The sequence below is a fragment of the Aulonocara sp. 'chitande type north' Nkhata Bay genome, linkage group LG7 (genome assembly GCF_057382095.1).
Source record: "Aulonocara sp. 'chitande type north' Nkhata Bay isolate Kocher_YH1m ecotype deep benthic linkage group LG7, A_spYH_male_GT1.1, whole genome shotgun sequence".
NCBI classification, from domain to species: Eukaryota; Metazoa; Chordata; class Actinopteri; order Cichliformes; family Cichlidae; genus Aulonocara; species Aulonocara sp. 'chitande type north' Nkhata Bay.
Window position 1 is genome coordinate 102,541 of NC_141350.1, and position 9,704 is coordinate 112,244.

Below are 9,704 nucleotides of genomic sequence, written 5' to 3' on the forward strand. Positions count from 1 at the left end.
GAACAATCTTGAAATTTTGCTTTTTGACTTTTTCTTCCAGCCAAAATATTTGCAGTGTAAGACTTTCTGTTGTGCTGTTCAGGGTGCTCAACTCCAACTGGAGTTGTTGAATTTTCATTTGAAGCTCCATAGGGTCAGGTATTTCTGTCTCCATCAACCCATACAGTCTTTGTGATTCCTCTCGAATCTCTCCGTCAGACTGTAAATTATTAAATGCTTCGTTTGACATTTCTTTAAACTCTTAATGCAAAGTGTCGACAAGAAAAAATGTCTGCTTAATTGTTTAAGTTTAAAAACAGTCCCTTTCTGAAAGGTTTCTGGTTTGTTAAACACAACTCGCTGTTTCTGAAAATGTTCCAAGTAAAACTGTGTTTGCAAAGGTGAAGAGGGGCTATTTATAGACTTTTGTGGCAGCGAATTTGACGTCAGCGCTCTTTGAGCCTTTGATCCTTTGTTCGATCACAGGATCACATGACAGCTGTGCGTAATTCTGCGCATACTCAGAGAATACCCATTGTGACGCACGGTTTTGTTTTGTTTTGAATTTTTTTAAATACCCTGAAAACAGTCCAAAAAGTGTTGCCAACTTAGCGATTTTGTCGCTATATTTAGGGAGTTTTCAAACCCCCCTTAGCGTCGTTTTTTTTTTTCTAAAAAGCGACTAGCGACAAATCTGGCGACTTTTTCTGGTGTTATTGGAGGCTTATTTATGACGACTTTTGACGTGAAAGCGCTTGTTGCTCTCAACAAGCAGCGGGTGCTGCCGTGGGCACCTCGCTCGTGCCAAAGCGCTCACAGGCGGAGGATAGTCCTCCTCCAGCCGCTATCAGGGCAGGAGATGTTCACGTGCGTCCAAACTGCAAATGAATCGCGCACGAGCAAAGCCGCCGCTCCCGCATTGACTGTAACGCAGTCAATTCTTCTTTTACTGTTATGCTGTTTTGTGGATCACAAGGTTTAAAACTACTTGTAAACACACACACAGTAACTCCACCCTAACCTGCAGCTGCAGCGCAAATAACAACGAAAATTGTTTGTAAACGTGTCCTGGAGTTTACAGGTGCAGACAGTGCAACAGCTTCCAGGTCATTTATTCTGCCAATATGGCAAGAAGGTCATAACTGCTTCAAGCACTGTCTATATCAGGGGTAGGCAACGCCAGGCCTCGAGGGCCTGGCGAGATAAGGCTTTAAAGGATCTTCATTAAAAGCAAGCCTTGTGTGGAAGATCTCCTCTATTTTGTTCGCTAGCTGTCTAGCTTCACATGTGTCGTGAGGGCAGCATAGTGAGGCTGTGTAACCCAGTGTTAATTTGGTTATCTGATATTGTGTGATATTCAGTATATATGTATATACCTATATTGGGTGTTATAAAATGTTCTTCAATGATTTTGAGTTTTTTTTTATTGCTATTGGTTTGCGGCTGCTTTACGACAGTCGACTGTGGTAGTACATCCTAGCGGGAGGGGCTATGAGCTCACGTGGCTTGTAGCTGTGCCAGAGAGCAAGCTGGTGTGAGCTAGCGGGGAATATCGCCTTCTGCAGTAGCCTTGAAAAGGACTATTGTTCGTTCTCCTGCCAGGTAAAAATCTGTTTCGTATGTATATTATACTATTCCATGTGTTAGCTATGATGTGATGTGTAGTAATGGTTATTAAGGTGCTAATCGCTAATCGAGGCTAAGCTAGCAAGCTCGACAATTAGCCGCCATGCTAAGCGGACGTTGGTAGCCAAGTTCGTATGTCACTATGGGGCTATGAGCTCACGTGGCTTGTAGCTGTGCCAGAGAGCAAGCTGGGGTGAGCTAGCGGGGAATATCGCCTTCTGCAGTAGCCTTGAAAAGGACTATTGTTCGTTCTCCTGCCAGACGCCTCGCTGCTGTGCTGCCTCGCTGCTGTGCTGCCTCGCTGCTGCCATTAAAGGACAAGCGGCCGCCATCCCTTCATCCATCCGGACCTTGATTATTTGGACCGAAGTACTCACACACACGCCCGCACTCAGTGCCATACACTCTCTTTATTTTGCTGGCCAGCTAATACCATTTGTTTTTTTGTTTTGTTTTGTTTTGTTTGCATTCACAAAGACTATCCAAAGACATTTTGGTTATTGTCAAATAGACACTCTTTGATTACGGACTGAGGAGGTTGTGGTGTTACAACCCCAGGACTGATTAAAAGGACTCTTTACATAATATATTCACTTGTCTCCTGGTTAGGAAAAGTGACTATTGATGGAAATATTTTTCTTCTTCTTGTCTTCGTTTACATTGTATCCCAGAGAAGTTTTAAGTTGTTCAGGTTGAAACATTTGCACTTAAATTCGGTTAAGTTTCCTTTGATATATCAGTGTCAAGCTGATGTTTAAGAGGGTATGTTAAGGACAGATGTGCTCCAGTCCATCAATCCTTTAAAGTGCTGGACACCGATGGTAAATTGCCATCAGACCCTAAATAAATTGTCCTCTGCTGTTATCCATATTGCTTCACTCATTCTTTGGTGAGTAGACGTATTGGTTACAGCTGCACTGACTTACAAAGCTTGCTCTACCCTAGGCAGTTCAAACACAGAACACGTCTTTGTACAAGCACAAGACACAGCAGGCGCTAAATAAACTAGAAAAGATTTGTCACCTGAACAGAGTTTGTGTGGATTCTATCAGTCATGTGTTAGCAGGGTGAACAGCAGTGGGCTGTGTTTATTCCTAGTGAGTCCAACTTCTTTACCAGCTTCTGGGGAAGTTAGGTTATATATTACCAGTAACTTTTCAGATCAAAAGGTGATAAAGTTCAGATTTTTTTTCACCATATCATTGATGAAACTTACTTTTTTTTTTTTTTAATTTCAGCATCAGGGACAAGGCTGTTAATTGTTAAGGTCAAGGTTAAGCATGTGTATGTACTCTGTGTGAACACTCGAGAGCAACAGAACATGATCTGGGATGCACTGAACAGGTTCCTGAAAACTGTGGAACAAACCAAAAATGCTTATAAATATGTGACCTCATGCAGTGTGTGCACTTAACAAACAATGAAGATAGAGATATTCCATTATTAAAATATGTAAAAGGACTCTGATGTGTGAGTGACGTCTATTGTTATATCTTACACCGATTAGTTTTCTCTGAAATGTAAAAAGAAGAAACAAACATGTACTACCCCTCCGTCTGCTCTCACCTATCATTTTAGTGATAAATATGTCTTGAATTCTCGAATTGACTCGTTAAATATTTAACCTAATTAAACCCTAAAAATGGAGTCATAAGACTTTTGTCCAAATGTTACCTGCAGTCACAACAACAGTCACCGGAAGGGGCTGAATACTGCAAAGACCCCACAGAACAATCAGACAATCCACTGTCAGTAAATGTGAGTAAATCTGTGATTCTGTGAGTAACACACTGGCTCCAGTTTGGAGGCTGAAGTGGAGCTCTCCCTCGCCAGGCCGACAGCCGTCTGTGTCACAGTTAATCTCATGCAGTGCTGATTTAAAAACTCTCACATATTTGGACAATCTATAATCTTCTAACACAAAAACATACAAATATTCATTGAAGTAAACACACAGAACAGTAGCAGATTTTTTTAAATGTGTTTTATTTATTTTCATTTGCTGCTAACTGCCTTGTTTTCATTTGTAGTTTTTGTAGTAGGAAGAACTACAAAATCTACAAATAAAAGTGCAGTTAACAAATGTAGTGCTCTCCACTATGTGAACCCCTCACCTGAATTTTTTAGGTTTTTCAGTTCAAGCCAATTAAATGAAATCTAAAAATTCAGCCCCAACAATCAAATGATCCCCTATGAGCAAGCACTCTGGCAACAGTGGAGAGGAAAAACTCCCTTTTAACAGGAAGAAACCTCTGGCAGAACCAGGCTCAGGGAGGGGCGGTCTTCTGCCATGACTGGTTGGGGGGTGAGGGGCAAAATAAAATCAAACATAAAGGAGAGCACAGCGTATTTATAAGATAAAGTTTTATAAAAATTTTATAAGATCAGATTATTATCAGGGGTGCACATAAGTGGTCCGCAGGTGCACATGCGATCTTGAGGAGATCTAAACAAACTCCTCCTCCAGAAAATCTTATGTATGCAAACATGCATTGCAAATTCTTATCTGGTGCGCGTCTTTTATTTTGACAGCGCATGCGGACCACTTATGTGCACCCCTGATAATAATCATGACCCCACAGAGCGGGACATTCACTCAGCCAAAGAGGTTTGAGATGGCCCAGCAAGCTGCAGGAACAACAATGGCCACTGTGGCAACACCCAAGCCTACTTTACACCACCAAGTATGGGTCTCCACAGTTTCCTTGAGTTCTGCATTGTCTTTTCTAAGCTGTGCGTTCTCCTGCATGAGTTTATCTACCTTACTTTGGACCTCGCACACCTCAGCACGAAGGCTCCTTATCGCCTTAAGGTGACCCTCTTCCTTTATCTGAGCCTTTGTAATCAACGTCTGCATTGTACCACTCAGTCTGTTAAAATGCTGATCAATGTTTGGTACAGAGCGTAAATTATTTAACCTTTCCTCTGCCATTTTTTTTAAATTGACCGCACAGTGTCACGGTGTATTAGCTTTTTGAAAGGTTCCTGGTTTCTGAAAATGCTCCAAAGTAAACTGTGTTAAACAAGCTCTTATTTATAGACTATGGACACTGTGACGTCATATTCTTTGCCACTATAGTGGCAAAGAATATGACGTCACAGTGATCGTTTGAGAAGATCAAAGGAGCGCTGTGGATCATTCTGCGCATGCTCAGATCATGCGAATTTCCTGTTGTCTATCACATATGGGCTGTATCCCAATTCAGGGTCTGCAGCCTTAAAGTCCTCAAGGGCCGCGTACTCAAAGACCGCTAAGGCCGGAAGTGCGAGGCTTGTGAAATGGCAACCCGTTCTCACTCCCGACATGTAAAATAATGATGATTTGTCGCGTCCCTTAACTTCTCATGCTGACGCTAAAGGTATCCTTCCACGTTTTTATGTGACGCTGTGGGTTGTCAATTCATTCCAATATGAACCCGCTCGCGCGATCAGAGACGCTTCGAGCAGAGGCTCCAGCCATCCATTTACTCCAATAATAATCCCGTCACAGCGAAACATGACGCTGTGAAGCACAATCTAACTGGAGAACCGGGGACCCTCTCCGCGAACGGGTTTTTCTCCCTAATTTAATGCTTTCTTTTAATGGACATCGTTAACATTTCTCAACAAAAACACATGAAAGTATCACTGATAATGCAACAATAAAATCGCTTCATGTTGTGGCCATCACACAGTGTTTTCCAAACTGATTCACGAGCTGAAAGTGCTCAGATTTAACGTACATAATCCTTTGTTAGGTTTATTATTTTCATTTCACACGTAAAACACATTTATAGATTCATCCACCACTCCTGTTAGTTTTGGATGTGCTCGGCTCCAACCAATCAGATGCAACCTGTGTAAGCAAAGGATGATGGGAGAATGGAGAGACCCATTTATAAGAATAAGAAAATGAGGCGGAACTGATTGATTCTAATGCAGGTATGTAAAAAATACATATTTAAAGTAATAGGGCAGCACGGTGGTTAGCACTGTTGCCGCACAGCAAGAAGGTCCTGAGTTCAATTCCACCATCAGGCTGGGGTCTTTCTGTGTGGAGTTTGCAAGTTCTCCCCGTGTTTGCGTGGGTTCCCTCTGGGTACTCCGGCTTCCTCCCACCGTCCAAAGACATGCAGCTTGTGGGGATAGGTTAATTGGATAATCCAAATTGCCACTAGGTGTGAATGTGAGTGTGAATGGTTGTCTGTCCCTATGTGTTAGCCCTGCGACAGACTGGCGACCTGTCCAGGGTGTATCCCGCCTTTCGCCCTATGTCAGCTGGGATAGGCTCCAGCGCCCCCCGCGACCCTGAAAAGGATAAGCGGAAGCGAATGGATGGGTGGATGGATCTTGATGTGTGTTTCAAAGTTTGTTTTTCATAAAAGCTTCAAACAAACAGAGGTGACTGATCTCGAAACGGTTTAATGCATTTAAAAATGACTACAGCTACCGTCAGCATGCTTGCTAGGTAACGACTACACGTGGCTACTGCAGCATTAGCCATTTAATCCAACGATGATGGATTAAATCTATTACAAACGTTAAAGGACTTGTGTGCTGCAAAATACCCTCACATGGTGCGTAAAGCAGTTTTTGCATTAGAGTTCTGCTAGCTTTTTATAAACTGATGATGCTAACGTTAATTGCTAACGTTAACTGGAGCGCCAAGACTGAAAATCATTTGAGTTGCGTTAGTTATGCGTTTATGTCACAGAGTTCTGCAAAAATCTCTTTCCTCTTTAGCTTGAAAATGAGCGATTCAGAGGATCCCGAGCTGGAGGAAGAGCTTCAGGCTGCTGACGAACTCCTTCAAGATATGCAGGTAATATTTTTAGTGGAAACAGTTGTTAAAGAGGGAACACGCTTGTCTAATATTTTGTACGGAGTAAACGTTATATTATTTGAAATTTTTTTTTATATATGTGTATATATAAGTTTGTCAAATTAAGTTGGTTAACTTAAGATGTTTGATAATCTTTGCTTTATGGACTGTATTTTAGGTGTTCCCTTTTTTCCTTGTTAATTGCGTAGAATGATGCACAGAGTGAACCTCAGCCAAGACCAGTGCGCTGGAAAACACGTGACAGACAGACAGGGAGATTTTATTCCTCAAAGACCATCAACCAGTCGATGTACTAGTTGCATGCCACGTGGTCAGTGTTCACACAACCAATGATTTTATCTCACAACTTGTTTTCACCAAAGAATTTCAGTAAGTAAATATTCTTCAATCTCTTTTTTTCCTCCCAGTGTCCAGAGAGCAGCATCAATGTCCACGTGAAGAACCTAGTTATGTTGCCAGTGTCAACCCAACAAAAGGTACTTTACCTTCTTGTATATGTTGTGATTTCTGTTTACTTTTATATTTGTTGTTATAGTTGAGTTAGGCAGGGCTTTTGTGCAGTCCTAAGAAACATACTGCCTAGAGTGTTTTTCACTTTGTGGAAGAGTTTCTTCCTTTATTTTTTTTCTGTTAGTGTATGGAACTGAGGTGCTTCGTCAGGAGCTCCTTCAGTTGTTGGAGGATGGAGAAGAGGACGCAGCCATGACTTGTGAGACGTCGTCTGAGTCAGCTGCTACTCACTGGGCGATCAGAAATATGGTGTCCTCGCAAAAGTGGAAAGAGGCCAGGCCTTGTCTTATAGATAATATGTTAGCTACTCTGGATCCACAGTCACACCGTGTGTGTCAGTGTGGCAAACAAGTAGTTGTGAGGTGTCTGGACTGCCTGCCTCTCCCATTCCTTTGTGCTGACTGTGATATTGCAGTTCACACACGCTTTGTCCTGCACAACAGAGAGGCAGTAACAGGAGGGTTTTTGCAGCCTTCATCACAGTTTAGGTACGGTTTTTAAGTCTTATGCATTTCTTGCTATGTACTATGAGTGGGTGCTGTTATTGTATATTTGTTGTGTATCAGTTAATTTCCAATTCCTTTTTATATATATATATTGTGTGTTTTAATGTTAGTTCGGCTGTTGCCTGTGCAAAGGCCAAAACATGTGTGTGACTGCCCAGCAGGTAACGTTGAGGTTTCACGCGGCGCAATTGTGGCTCTTGTAACCATAAATGGTAAGTTGCCCTTTTGTCACACACTACATACACAATAGATGTGTTTGGAGGTTTTATTGCAAATTGTGCATTGCTATCTTGGTTTGAATTACCCTCGGCCTGCAGTATATGTGGGCACCTGTCAAAGGTCATTTGGATTTACCAGACCGATTTGAAAACAACATGAAAAAAATGAATGCTTTGAGCCATGACTGAATTTATCCTGATCCTTTCTAAAGGCCGTTATAACCTTGCACTGCCAGTGGTGAGCTGCACCAGCTGTGGCCTAATGTGGTCCCCCTCAGTTAAGGACATCCTGGGTAGTGGATATTGGCCTGGCACCTTAAATTTCTGCACCCTGTTTTCAATGGATGTCTTTCAGTCTTTCTATGACATTAAGAAGGCTGCACCAGGGATGTCACTTAAGGCATTTGTCAAAGTGCTGGATGAACGAACAGCCATTTTGGAAGGGTGAGTTTCTAAATTTGCCAAGTTTAAGGAAATTGTGTAAATCAATGTTTATGATGACTGTCCTTGAATATTCTGTTGTATGTCCTCTATGTAAAAGACTGGCCGAATATCAGCTGATGCCTTCAGTAAAAGTTTCTTGGAGTGGAGTGCTGTAAAGTTTGAGGTGGACAGGATGTGCAAGGAGCCATGCTTTAGCTGCCCTGCCTGCACTCCAGACATGCTTGCCGTCTCAGTTGATGGAAACCGCAAGCTTTATCGCTTTCAGTCTAATGCAAGGTACGTTATGCATTGTGTACATAAGTCAAATATGGATTTGTAGAAAGATGTGTGTGTGTGTATACATATATGGATGGGTGGATATTTATTTTATTTTTCTCTTAGTGTTGTCGTAATACTATTTACTTTATCTTAATGTGTACTTAATTTTGTCACCATGTGTATTTAAAAAAAAAAAAAACAACAACAACAACATGATTTTTATTTTGTGTTGTCAGTGCTGTCCTGGGGAGATATGAGGTCTCGTGTAACTTAAGGCTAATTCAGCTAATTGTTATGCATTTGTTTTAAAAAGTTTGTCCCTGATAGGGCTTAATCATGCCGAGTCTTTTATGTTAAAATCTTTGGGTGTATAGGTCCCAGGGAAAGGGTTGTGCGGATCTTCATCTTGGACTGCAGCAAAGGAGTCGTCCAAAAAGTCCACTGGGAAGTTGGATGAAGAGGGCGTGGAAATAGCTGTTTGTCACCACGGAGTCCTCTTAGCTGCATTGAACATGTTTCGAGGGGAGATCTTTGCTTACCCTCTTTTTCTCCAGAGGAAGTTGGCAGCTAGCTTCCCAGGACATATTATGTTCCTTTGCTCCGATGTGGCCTGTAAATATTTCCCCCTATTTAACCAAGGTGGCTCAGCAGTGCCCTGAGCTGAGGAACCTCTTGTCAATGCGTCCTTTTCTCTCCGTCATGCATGCAAAGGCTCACACTTGGAAATGCGAGGTATACTGCAGCCTCGATACGCGCTTCGCGGAAACGCCCCCTCCATTACTCGACACACGCTCCGAAGCCTCGATACAGAACGACCCATCACTACATGCCCGGGTGTGGCAGCGTGTGTGGAGTTTTGGAGCGAGTGTGCGGAGGAGCTGTGGCGGTGACTGTGTGGAAGAGGAAGCGTGTGTGTGGATTTCCCCCCTCCTTCTCTCCTTGGAGCGCTGGACCCCCCTCCCAACTCACTGTACATATATATAGCACTGAGGTGATCCCTGTTGTAAATAAATCTCCTTTTGTTCTCTGAGAAAGAACTGTCTGCGCGTGAGTCCATTCAGTAGCCATGACAGATCTGTTTCTTGTGTGGTAAGCTTCCTGCTTTTATGATCCTTTTTGGTGAGCAGCAGGTCACACAAACATGAGAATGAGAATAAGTTTCTAAATTAGCTGTGGAAGCACACAGCAAAATCTCCAGTGTTAAATTAACACTATAGAGTGTCTATATATGGGTCCACACCTCTGAGTGTTAAATACAACACTGTTGAGTGTTAAATTACAGTTTTTTTTATAGCCGCTAGGACAAATTTCTCAATACTTACGTCACTTTTGCAAAACTCC

The 9,704-nt window shown here is 42.3% G+C and overlaps 1 long non-coding RNA gene across 10 annotated transcripts; it reads left to right on the top strand.

Annotated features, from left to right (window-relative positions):
* The first annotated feature begins 1,596 nt into the window (after positions 1 to 1,596).
* LOC147324192 (uncharacterized) lies at positions 1,597 to 9,408 on the top strand. 10 transcript variants are annotated; one of them, XR_015130101.1, is made up of 6 exons: positions 1,598 to 6,161; positions 6,328 to 6,406; positions 6,616 to 6,737; positions 6,835 to 8,105; positions 8,203 to 8,381; positions 8,738 to 9,408. It is a non-coding gene; the product is annotated as an uncharacterized LOC147324192 (long non-coding RNA). The 10 variants fall into 10 exon arrangements; XR_015130103.1 differs by having other exon boundaries at positions 1,598 to 5,526; XR_015130104.1 differs by having other exon boundaries at positions 1,598 to 1,974.
* The last annotated feature ends 296 nt before the right edge of the window (positions 9,409 to 9,704 follow it).